This window comes from Episyrphus balteatus, chromosome 2, assembly GCF_945859705.1.
Source record: "Episyrphus balteatus chromosome 2, idEpiBalt1.1, whole genome shotgun sequence".
In the NCBI taxonomy this organism is placed as follows: domain Eukaryota; kingdom Metazoa; phylum Arthropoda; class Insecta; order Diptera; family Syrphidae; genus Episyrphus; species Episyrphus balteatus.
The window spans coordinates 47432443-47445482 of record NC_079135.1 but is presented as its reverse complement, the minus strand read 5'-3'; the positions used below and the strand labels follow the sequence as shown (position 1 = coordinate 47445482).

Here is a 13040-nt window from a genome sequence, read left to right as displayed (position 1 = left end):
TGATGTTTTCGGGGGGAGACACCCCCCAGATTGAAAGTTTAGGACCTAAATGAGGAGAATTTAGCAAGCAAGTGAAATTTTGAATGTGATCTTTTAAATTAACTAACAGAATCAACAAACATTTTGAAAACAGATGGTTTAACTCGTATCGAGAGAAAAAAAATTTTATGTATGAGTTAAAAATTTCTCATACAAATTTGTATGGGGAAAGTATGACCCTAGAGGCACGGGTCAGTGACCTCCAAAAAATTTTTTTTTGCTAAATTCCCCTTATTTAGGTCCTAAACTTTCAATCTGGGGGGTGTCTCCCCCGAAAACATCACTTTGGGAAATAACGGACACCCTAGTGTGTACTCTAATTTTGCAATGAAATAGAGGTCAAAAGTTTTATTAGAGTCTAAGGTTTAATAATATGTAAAAAAAAAATATAATATCGTTCGTCTTTGGCTCGCTCAAATCGGTTGAAGTTGTTAGGAAAAAAAAAACGATTTTATATGAAAAAATGATTTTTTTCCCTTCGCATATTATTTCGCAGCTTCTTTACTAAGTGTTCAGTTAGAACAAATATAAGCTTAAAAGTTTTTTCTTATATATATTTATATTTAATATATTTGTTTTTGTTTTCAAACGGCGCAATTTAAAAAAAAAGTATATTTCAAAAATCTCTAAAAATCCAAATTTCTTCGATTTCTTCCTATATTTTGAGCGAGCCAAAGATATTAATTAAAATGAAAATTGTAAATGCAGTATTTATTTTTGATAAGTAATGCAACTTTTAAAAGCTATTACATTTGAAGATTCCATACTTTAGCATTTTGACAAACCCTAATGTATAAGCCATCAGCAACGCATCTATTCGAAAGTATTACCAGCCACTTCAAGTAGGAAGTGGGGGAAAGACCGCTTAGTGGGGCAAGACCGTTTTTGTACTATTTGTATACAAAAAATTAAAATTGGCAACACTTGAAGTATACAAAATGTGGCTTCTAGTTAGATAGATCATGTCTGTAAGTATGAGCAAGTTCAGTTGTAACCACAAAAAGTTACGGTAAATTTTGTGTTTTTTCATGAAAATCTTAACTCTTATGTGGAAAATAATTTGTATTTTTAAAAGTGAAATAATTAAAAGTCTTAAATTTTTCTTTTTTTTATAATAAAAGGTGGGACCCGATGAAGATATATCATACGTGTCTTATTATTGGAAAAAAAATTACATTTTTACATAAAGAAACGGTTTTACTACCAAAAGAATTTTTGATAGGGCGGTCTTACCACCATGTGGGGACAAGACCGGTTTTTGTTAGATGTTTTTTTTTCAAAACGTATTATCTTTTGTTTAATATTGTTTACTTTTATTATAATAATGAGAGTTCCTGCAAAAAAAACATTAAACTTAATGAATAAAGACTTTTATTGTAATTAAATGATGTTTTTTATTGGTTTTTAAGGCAGTTAAACACTGAAAAGGCGGTCTTGCCCTTCTTCCCCTATGTAATTTCTATAGATTATATTTTTTTGAAGATATCATTCATTTGCTATTCCCTCAAAAAATGGAACTTATTACTTGCTCATATTTTGACTAATTTGCCTGGGCTATTAGCAAGTTTTCAAACAACTTTAGAAGAAGGAAATAAAAAGAAAAATTGCCAAGCCGATTTCAGTAAAATTTTTAAACAAAAACGTTAAAATTTCTGTTTAAAAGTTCAAAAAAACATTTTTGGATTTTCAAAACAATATTTCAATTTTTTTTGAAAAATCAATTGTTGAGGTTTTTGAATGAACAACAACAACTTGTGTGTATTACCACTAAGTTAATTTTTTTAAAATGGGTTGATAAATTTGATCGAAATTTTGTTTTTATGGGTTGAATAATATTTTGTTAAAAATGTCATACATATGTATGTACCACCTACATACTAATTTTTTTTCTGAAAACGATTTCTAAATTTTTACTTGAAATAATTTCGGGGTTTTAATCAAAGGAGAATGGGCATTTTGGACGTTGAGCGGCCATCAATAAAATTGGTATCAAATGAAAGAATTATAGCACAGGAAAAACTTTTACTATGGACGTTTCGCTGTATTGCGTTAAGAATGCAAGATAATGCAGTATTAGTATTGTTAATGCATTGTTGAATGTATGAAGGAAAAACTGATTTATATTTTTATATGGAATATAAAATATGATGCTCTGTCATTTTCTTTGAGCATGAAGACATTAATCTTGAAAATCCGACCAATAGAACTCATAATATAAGATTTTTAAGACAACCATTTCAGGTTCGAAAGTTTTCAAACAATTCAAAGTAACAAAAAATCGAACAACAAAACTCTAAAAATAGGCTTGAATTTGTTGTTTTAAAATGCTTATAGTTTGGGTTCTAGTGGTTGGATATTCAAGATAAAGGTCTTCAGACTCAGGGAAAATGACAGAAAATAATATTTTGCACTTAAAATACACAATTGTTTTTTAACATTGAGACATATATAAAGTGTTAAATGCAAAAATGCATTTTATCCGTTATTGAAATACGTCACAGGGATAAAACTTCTGCACAATATATGTAAACCTTAATTACATCAAAAAATAACAAATTCATTCCTGGCCGCGTAACGTCCACGTTTCATACAAACTTGCCCATTCTCCTTTACATAACGATTATTGAGAAGTCCAAAGAAGTACGGGTTTCGTCATGACGTTCGTCGGTCTGTGCACCGGTGCATGAAGCTGCAGCGTAAACGGGTGAACGGATTTTCTTGAAATTTGGTATAGATATGTTTTTTTTCGTAATTTTCAAGCTTGTTTTTTTATATGTCACTTAGAACTTGTACCTCCCATACAATTTTTTTGAGCCGAAAACGCCTCTGACGATTTCGATTATATTTAGTTTGTACCATCTAAGCTATTCTAACAAAACTGTATTTTTAGTTTTCTAAATACTCGGATAGTGAAAATATGGCGATGCCGTTTTTTACGAAAACGAAATAAATTCTTTTATTTTCTTAGAATTCCTTTTTGTAGAAGAAATCAAATGGCGTACTTGGTATTGTGTAAAAGATCATTTGAAACGGTGTTTTATTAATTATAAAAAGAGATTTAATTTTTTTTTTTACATTACTAATGAAATTTCTTAAGAAAATCAACTCAAAAATGTTCCCTAGTTTTGTTCAGTAAAAAGCTTTAACATTAGAGTTAAGGCAGTAAGAGCAAGTAAGTGGAACTCAGTCGTGCATTTTATTTTTTATAGCCAAGATAGAACCATACCTTGAGAAAATATAGACACCGTCTTGCTGAAAACTTTATTGCTAACAAAAGTATTCCCCTTGAACAAGTTCAAGTGAAATTCTTAGTTTGTCGATTATATAAATGAAAGTATTACGAAAATGAAAACTAGACATGACCGGTTCTTCTTCAGACCGATTATGACAGTTTTAGTATTTGGTGTGGAAAATAGCTCTTTCTCTCAACCTAATCAAATACCAAATAGTTATTTTCTCTCAAAAACGGCGCCCGAATGCCTTTGGTTATGGAGTTCTATCGAGTATTTAGTTTCAAGGAAGTGGGTGTACCTGTCCAATTCAGTTCAAAATAAGAATTAACACATTAATTTCATACTAAACAAAGCGAGCTCAAACTTTGGATGCATTGCATATTTAATATTAATATCATAGTATAACTTCATTGAAAGCACATTGAAAAATCTCTTTCATATCTTCACAGAGCTTACATTTGGATCAGCGCCTTGATGTAGGTATGTAAATGGGCGTTTTTATTATCACTTTAATATTTGCACCATACTTTCTTCAAAATTTATTTTTTTCAGGACTCATTCTTAAACCTTTTCTATAAATATAAATGCAAGTAAGTTAAATCAATAGAACTTCATACGTGAACCTTATCTCTTTAGTTAAATTTATAAAAGGGTAAATAGAATCCTAAACACCTTTCTATTTTATTCCTGACCCCCATTCATTCAAATTTATGACTTGTAAAAAACAATCTTTGAGTACAGGAACAAGGTATATGAAAACAAAGGAACGCAAAATGATTTCGGTCATTACCCTTCATTTGCCAATTCAATCTAATAAATGTTCTTGATCATTTATTTGACATATCACGCATTCAAAATCATTCTTATTCGATAAACGTACATTTATCCAAAGTACTTCAGCCTTTTCCATTCACTCTTTTGTGCCTTGTGAATTTATTTTCAAACCACAACATTTACATTTAAACAATTGAATAGAAGAATCCATCTAAATCACCGACATCTACATCAGACCAAACAAAATAAAAGAAGAACTCCAAAAAGAAAAAATCTCTCAATAAAATCAAGTTTAAATGTTGGATTAAAGGAAATAAAAAAAAAGCCGAAGTAAGTCTTCCAATTGATGCACGACCAAAAGGTTTAAATATATTTATACATAGGATATAGGAATAACTTTAAGACCACCATTAAAGGGTTGCACGCAAAGTGACCAACCATATCATATAGAAGAAAAAAAAAATCCCTCAAGAAATTTCAGAATAGCAACTCTGTGTTCCTTTTAAAAGGATTTAAAAGTAAATGACTTTTGAAATGTCACGTATTTTGACAACGATAACCGTTCTTCGCATTCCGTCGTAATTCTCTTCTTCTGCTTTTGCTATTGCCTAAGGGGTCAAACAAGTTAGTATCGATATCGAAATAATAGGACTTTTTAGGACTTCGCTTTGCTCATCGTTTAAACTTGGTCGCTATATGGATGGACATAGACACAACGTCTATCACAGTTCAGAGAGTAAATACCAACAGACCTTCAACCTCAGTCGATTGCTTCAGCTCTTTTTTTTTCTTGCCTTGGTTGAACTTTTCCCTGTTTGAAGAGCTCTTTTTTTTTCTTGTTAGAGTCGTATTGCTGAAAATGATGAGTACTTGGGATTAAGGAGAATTTCACAAGTCAAGAGTTTATGTTAACCATTCTGTTGTTTGCACAGAAATAGAAGTACTTTCCTGATGAAATTCACCTTTTGATCGACTTTTCCACTATTATTTCTTACCCAGCTCCAAATACACTTTGAAGAGCCAAAAGTCTTTATTTGATTTATTATTGAAGGGTCTGTCAAAATGAAATTTATAGAACTCAGGCTTGAAAATACCTAACTATACCCAAACCATGTACCTAAACCCATGTGTTCACACGATGACGAAGACGACGACAGACGTGACGGACTGGTTAATGAAAACATCTATGTTTCCGGTCAATTAAAGTTCTATCCACCAGAGGAGGTTGTGAGAATTTTTCGTGAAATTATATTGTATATACCCCACGCCCACAGTCGACTAATGCCAACAAGCCTTAGGCCCCCTCACCAGCTGGTATCTAATTGGTCACGTTTGATGGTGGGATTATTACTTCATAAATCATTGACATATTATAGTTTGCCACTTTAGGTCAAAATGACCGCCATCACAATGCCTTGCCACTACTAAACCTCCCCCCAGGAACTTTTGATCTATTGGCCAAGTTTTGCCCTTTGGTCTATATACAAGTAGAAATAGTGGCGTTAATGGTTGTGATTAGAGTTTGGTATAGTGCATTTTGCAATAACTCACAATCAGTCACTTAATTGAGTTGTGAATTATTATTTGAAATGTCCACTTGTATTATGTACTGGACATTTATCAAAAAACCACATTGGCCAAAAGCACAGGCAAGAAAGTGCTTTAATGAGACCACATGTTGGGTTTATATGGTTGTTGTTCGAAGTTCATGGTTTTAGTGTGTTAATGACAAGTTAGTCAGCTTTCGAAGTTTGTTTAATTATTACTTTGGTGAAGTAGGTATATTGCTTATTAGATACATTAATTTATTATTCATTACAAAAAAAAAAAACAATTTTTTTTGTGATGTGATAAATCATAGTAGTGTGTTATTAAATTTTTGACAAAAAAAAAAACACAATCAGTAATTAATATTTTTTATATAGGTAGCACTAACCTCAAAACGTTTGTTCGTCCTCCAAGCTGAAAATAAAAAAAAAAAAAAACAAAATATGAGTTAAATATTGGTTTGTACAGTTTATAAAAGTAAATATTTCATTAATTTTTATTTTCTGAAATAAATATTATTAGTTATTATCAATTAAAAATAAAATACCACAGGAAGTGGCTTTTAAATTCAGTTTCGGAGCATGCATATATACGCCTTCGTTGCGTTCGACTACTTTTGCTACATTTACTAATTTTTTTTTATTTTTCAAATACATATAAGTATACATATTTGGTTATTAATACCATTTTTATTTAAATGCCACTCCAAATAAACATTCACTCTCTGGTTGGATTACTTCAGAAGAAAATTGAAATTAATTAAAAAGTGTTTTAAAAAGGATAAATCAACACCACATATAAAAACAACTGGAACTGGAATACAAGTTTTGCTGATTTACTTTTATTTAAATAAAATTTGTATATGACCTTAACAATTTTTGAAGTTATACTTCTTATGGGAGGGTGGGTATGAAAATTTACTTTTTGACAAGAATGTCAAAGGGATTATGACGCGATTACCCTGGGTAGCAGGGCTGTCGTTTCACCTTTAGAGTAGGCAGTACTTTAGTATTTAAAAATGCAGTACGCCGCAGTACGGCAAACATAAAACACACAACACGTTGCAAGTTACATGTTTCATGTGGCAAGTTGCATGTGGCAAGTTGTATGTGGCAAGTTGCATGTGGCAAGTTGTATGTGTCAAGTTGCATGTGGCAAGTTGCGTGTGGCAAGTTGAATGTGGCAAGTTACATGTGGCAAGTTGCATGTGGCAAGTTGCATGTGGTAATTTAAATGTGGCAAGTTGCCAGGGTTGCAAAAAGCTCACATTTCAGCTCAGCTCAAATTTGAGCTAGGTACCATAGCTTAGCTCATTTGAGCTGAGCTGAAAGTGAGCGCCCCAACTTCCAACGCCTATATCTCGGAATTTTGAAGAAAATGAAAAAAAAAATTTTTGATGCCAAAAGGTAGCGGGGTCTCTAACCTACATTTGGGTACAACTCCCATCCCTGTAGGTCCACGCGTTCTCAAACCGGGAGAACTTAAAAGTAAAAAAAAATAGGCACGATTCTGAAAAAATAGGCATGATGTGGCGGTTTAAAACGGAAGGCGATTTTTTAAAAATCTGACAATGCGCAAAGCGTAGGCCCATGACACAAGCTATCATTTGGCATCACTCCCAAAAATTGCTCTCAAGCGGTTTAGCTTCCAGGAGCGTTCAAAGATTCAGGGATTTTTCGAAAAAAAAATTTACCCCAACTTTCAAACGCGATTTTCTCGGAATTTTGAAAAAAAATCGAAAAACCGGATTTTACCACTATCGGGTAGCTGAGAATATAAGCTTTCATATGGCAAGACTCCCCTGTCTCTAGATCAAAGCGTTCCAACGCCTATATCGCGGAATTTTGAAGAAAATGAAAATAAAATTTTTGATGCTAAAAGGTAGCGGGGACTCTAACCTACATTTGGGTACAACTCCCATCCCTGTAGGTCCACGCGTTCTCAAACCGGGAGAACTTAAAAGTAAAAAAAAAATAGGCACGATTCTGAAAAAATAGGCATGATGTGGCGGTTTAAAACGGAAGGCGATTTTTGAGGTTATACTTCTTATGGGAGGGTGAGTATGAAAATTTACTTTTTGACAAGAATGTCAAAGGGATTATGACGCGATCACCCTGGGTAGCAGGGCTGTCGTTTCACCTTTAGAGTAGGCAGTACTTTAGTATTTAAAAATGTTCGCTGCAGTACGGCAAACATAAAACACACAACACGTTGCAAGTTACATGTTTCATGTGGCAAGTTGCATGTGGCAAGTTGTATGTGGCAAGTTGCGTGTGGCAAGTTGCATGTGGCAAGCTGCATGTGGAAAGTTGCATGTGGCAAGTTGCATGTGGCAAGTTGCGTGTGGCAAGTTGCATGTGGCAAGCTGCATGTGGCAAGTTGCATGTGGCAAGTTGCATGTGGTAATTTCCATGTGGCAAGTTGCAAGGGTTGCAAAAAGCTCACATTTCAGCTCAGCTCAAATTCGAGCTAGGTACCATAGCTTAGCTCATTTGAGCTGAGCTGAATATGAGCGCCCCCAACTTCCAACGCCTATATCTCGGAAATTTGAAGAAAATGAAAAAAAAAAAATTCGATGCAAAAAGGTAGCGGGGACTCTAACCTACATTTGGGTACAACTCTCATCCCTGTAGGTTCACGCGTTCTCAAACCGGGAGAACTTAAAAGTAAAAAAAAAAATAATCACGATTCTGAAAAAATAGGCATGATGTGGCGGTTTAACATGGAAGGCGATTTTTTAAAAATCTGACAATGTGCAAAGCGTAGGCCCATGACACAAGCTATCATTTGGCATCACTCCCAAAAATTGCTCTCAAGCGGTTTAGCTTCCAGGAGCGTTCAAAGATTCAGGGATTTTTCGAAAAAAAATTTACCCCAACTTTCAAATGCGATTTTCTCGGAATTTTGAAAAAAATCGAAAAACCGGATTATACCACTTCGGGTAGCTGAGAATATAAGTTTTCATATGGCACCACTCCCCTGTCTCTAGATCAAAGCGTCTATATCGCGGAATTTTGAAGAAAATGAAAATACAATTTTTGATGCCAAAAGGTAGCGGGGACTCTAACCTACATTTGGGTACAACTCCCATCCCTGTAGGTCCAGGCTTTCTCAAACCGGGAGAACTTAAAAGTAAAAAAAAAAATAAGCACGATTCTGAAAAAATAGGCATGATGTGGCGGTTTAACATGGAAAGCGATTTTTTAAAAATCTGACAATGTGCAAAGCGTAGGCCCATGGCACAAGCTATCATTTGGCATCACTCCCAAAAATTGCTCTCAAGCGGTTTAGCTTCCAGGAGCGTTCAAAGATTCGGGGATTTTTCGAAAAAAAAATTTACCCCAACTTTCAAACGCGATTTTCTCGGAATTTTGAAAAAAGTCGAAAAACCGGATTGTACCGACATTTTTTTTATGATAAAAAAAGAAATATTTTACTAAAAAAATAGAAATATATTTACTATTAAAAAAACCAAGAGAAAAGATCACGAAAAATTATCTGTTTTATTTATAAAAATATCCATGTGTTAAAATAATTCCATTAATAACTAGAACCAAACATCTTAAGCTATGGTGTTTTATAAAAGTTTAAAATATCTTCATATTTCATTATACTTTCCAAATAAAAATCAATGTATCCTCTCACCCATCACAGCTATAAGATCACTTTACCTTAGCTCACCCAACAGCTCAGCTCAGCTCAACCATCAGCTCAGCTCACTTTCAGCTCAAATGAGCTGAGCTATGGTACATATTACAACATAAGTAAATTTCACAGAATAAATTGAAAACTACATGGACGCAAGGAGGATGAAAGATTAATTTATTGTTCACTTGATAAAAATGTAAAAAAACGAAGTGTGGATTAATTAATTTAATAATAGAAATTAAAAATATCAAATGAAATTCATTTACATATACTGAATGAGAAGTATAACTTCAGTCGCGTGTACATTGTGTACACACACTCTTTTTTTTTCTTTGAGAAATAGTGATGTTTGGTGCGAGTAATATTTTCCAGAAATCACTTTTCGTACTCTGACATGAACAACATTTTAGGAATTACAGCTTTGTACCTAATAAAAAATGCTTACATTTAAAAATAATGCATTTGTATTCCATAACGGGGGTGATGAGGTCCACTCCAACCGCGGGTCTGAAAGCAATCCTTAATCTCACTCCCTTAGATCTATTTGTACAAGAATTGGCAGCGAACAGCGCCCTACGACTCAGTCAAACCAACATTTGGAATACTAGTCAAAACGGCCATACTACGATCCTTTCTAACTACGTTGGCTACAACGTTAGTACAGATTACATGACCCCCTACTTAGACTTTAACAAGTCCTTTAATGTCAGTTTCCCTAACAGACAAGATTGGGAAAACAGTATACCTTTCTCAAATGAGTCGACTATCGCCATCTTTACCGATGGTTCGAAAATGAACACTGGGGTTGGTGCAGGTTTTTACTCAGAAAACCTCAACCTTGCCAGTTCTTTCAGGCTCCCCGATCACAGCAGTGTCTTCCAAGCCGAGATATTGGCAGTGAAAAATGCTGCTAAACAAATATCCATGATGGCGATATCACCTGCTGACATCACCTTTTTCATTGATAGCCAAGCGGCAATAAAAGCGATTTCTGCCACCTTAATCAAGTCTAAGCTTGTTTCTTGCTGTCGCGAAGAGCTTAGGGTTCTTGGTATGCAGCATAATGTAAGACTCTGCTGGGTTCCCGGCCACAGTGATGTGTTCGGAAACGAAAAACCGGATGAGCTTGCAAGGGAGGGCTCAATGCTTGATCCTTCTCTCATAGACCTTAACATTAGAATCCCACAATGTGAAATAAGGCGAAATATCGTCAACAAGATTACACAAAAAACCAACGATAGATGGAACCTCCTAGAAACCTGCGGTCACACCAGGAAACTATGGCCGAACTTCGACGAGAAAAAATCAAATAAGATCTTACTACTTAGTAAGCCTTCTTTAAGATCCCTAATAGGCGTCTTAACGGGTCATAACCTACTGGGATACCACAAAAAGAAAATGGGGCTTTGTACGGATGATCTATGCAGAGGCTGCGGTAATGAGGACGAACAGGAAAACACTGTTCACTTCCTCTGTCACTGCCCAGCACTCTGCCGCACTAGGAAAAAATTACGTCACTGTGGTGTATACGTAACCTTTTTTTTACTTTGAAAACAAAAAATTAAATATTTCCGAAAAAAATTCAGGTATTAAAAATTTAATGAAACAGATTCTTGCTTAAAAAAAAAACATTTCGTTAGCCTCATAAGGAAACCTCATAACTCTCAAAATCTAAATTTTACAGGAGAGACAAAAGAGTAGAGAAACAACAGAGTAGTTGGGGAGTTAAGTGTTGTACAAAATTTAAATTTAAGTCTATTTAGAGTTTTCGGAATGACTTCAAATTTTCTAGGTAGCTCCGCTGATATATTTTCTAAAAAAAGGCATTCAAAAGTCAAAAAGGAGTTACGAGGTTTCCTTATGAGACCGACGATTTGCAATTTCATATTGTATGTGTACAAAAATTGAGGAGTTCCTAAAAATAATTTTAGAATAATTTCAATTTTTTTAACTCGTACTTTTCTCTACAACTATTTCAGTTAAAAATTTGTGTTTTTCAATGTAAAAGGAAATCTCATTTTATATCATTTTACCAAAATTTTGCTCAAAAACCTAGGCCAGTTACTTAAAACAAAAAATTCTCTTTGTTTTGGAATGTTTTTAGGATAGATATCAGTAGTAAAAAAGAGACGTATTGTGCTTAATCCGCAAAAAACAACGATATTTTCGGTTTTTGGCAAGTATTTTCTAACAATTGCATGCAATAAAAGTGCATAAAAAAAGAGGTTGTCTGTAAAGCCGGTTTACGGATGATGATTTTACGTGATAACGTCGTCGTCAGAAAACAGGTTGTGTGCTTTTGTTTAAAATGAGTCAATTGAAGAGTTTACTTATTTCAAACAATCATAATTTACAAGAAAAAGCTAAAAAAAAAATATCTTTTTTATTTTCTCATTAAAATATGCAATTTAAAAGCCAAGTATTTCTTCAAGAATAAAACCATTTTTAAATTTTTACAATGCGCAAAAAGTATAAAAATAATTTATTGAAAACAATCATTTTCATCAAAAAAAGCAAAAAAAAACATGAATTTTTATGTTCTCACGTCATTAATTCCATTTTTTTCCCTAACAACCTAATTTTATACAATTAAAGCTTATTGTCTTAGCTTAAAATATATATATCGATCAGGTCTATGAGACATCTACAAAAAGAAATTTCATTAAAAAAAGCAAACAAAACATTTTTTTTTATGTTCTCACCCTATGGAATCAATTTTTTTGTTTGACAACCTATAAAAAATTACCATGTGAAAGCTTACTATTTCACCTTTCATGTGACGTATCAATCTAATTTCAAAGATGCCTAAAAGAGAAATTAATATTTTTTAAAGTCAACCATGTCGAATTTCCAGACTGAGATCGGGGTACTTCCCACACTGGTGGCTGTTCGGGGGGCAACAGATCTCCACTGGTGTTTTGAGGTTTTTCGCGAGTTTCTTGATTTAACACATTGTGTAGCTTGTAGTTAGTCTACCGTTATGTGTGATATACCAAATGAAAGTTAATTGTATTAGGATGCTAATAAAAGTTTAATAAAATTATTGGTATTGGTCAAAAGTTATAACCTGTTGAATTCTAAAATTTTATTTTACAGTTATGATTGAAATGATTGATAGCACACATTTAGTCGTGATCATGGTCATCATTACTCCATATACTTTATTCCTGTATCTATTACAGAAAAAAGATAAAACTAAAAAACGGTGAAAATCTGTTAAAAACGGTCAAAAAACGTGTTTTTTAAAAACTTGTTTCCTCCGTTATTCAGTCATTTAAAATTTTTTAGAATTTTTTCTTAAATGCAGTTATTCTTAAATTAGTCTCATCTATCTATAGCAAAAAAATCAACTCTCTACAACTTCGCGTTTAGTTTTTAGCCGAAATTTCATCTTTCCGTTGTACCCCTGTTTACCCTATTAAATAACGGAATTTTTAAAAATCCTTCACTTGGATAAGGTATTAGGTTATTATCTTTCAAATAAGCTATAGAAAATTTTTTTATCTCTAATAGTTTATTTTTAATTTTGCATTGAAATTTTTGCCGCACTGCGAAAGTGCGAGAATGGAACGGGAGAAAATGGCGTCACTTTTTTGTGGTGGCTGCCATGGTTCATCGATTTATAAGACGTTATCACGTCAAAAACCAAATGATTTCAACGTAACCTGAAGCTCTGAAGTTCAAAAATTCTTGAAATAAAGCACTTCAAAAGTTGAAAACTTTGCCGACAAATGGGAATGGCATCAAATGCGTTGAGCTATGAGATTGCTGTCAAATCAAAGCTGAAGCCTTCTGCAT

The 13040-nt window shown here is 33.4% G+C and overlaps 1 protein-coding gene across 4 annotated transcripts in view; it reads right to left on the bottom strand.

The window, feature by feature from the left end:
• LOC129912613 (uncharacterized) overlaps window positions 1-13040 on the bottom strand; it is a 146058-nt gene that overhangs the window by 73439 nt on the left and 59579 nt on the right. For all 4 annotated transcript variants that reach the window (XM_055990920.1, XM_055990918.1, XM_055990919.1 and 1 more), the window contains exon 2: window positions 5983-6008. The gene's annotated coding sequence lies outside the window, so the exon portion shown is untranslated. The remainder of the gene's footprint in view (window positions 1-5982; window positions 6009-13040) is intronic.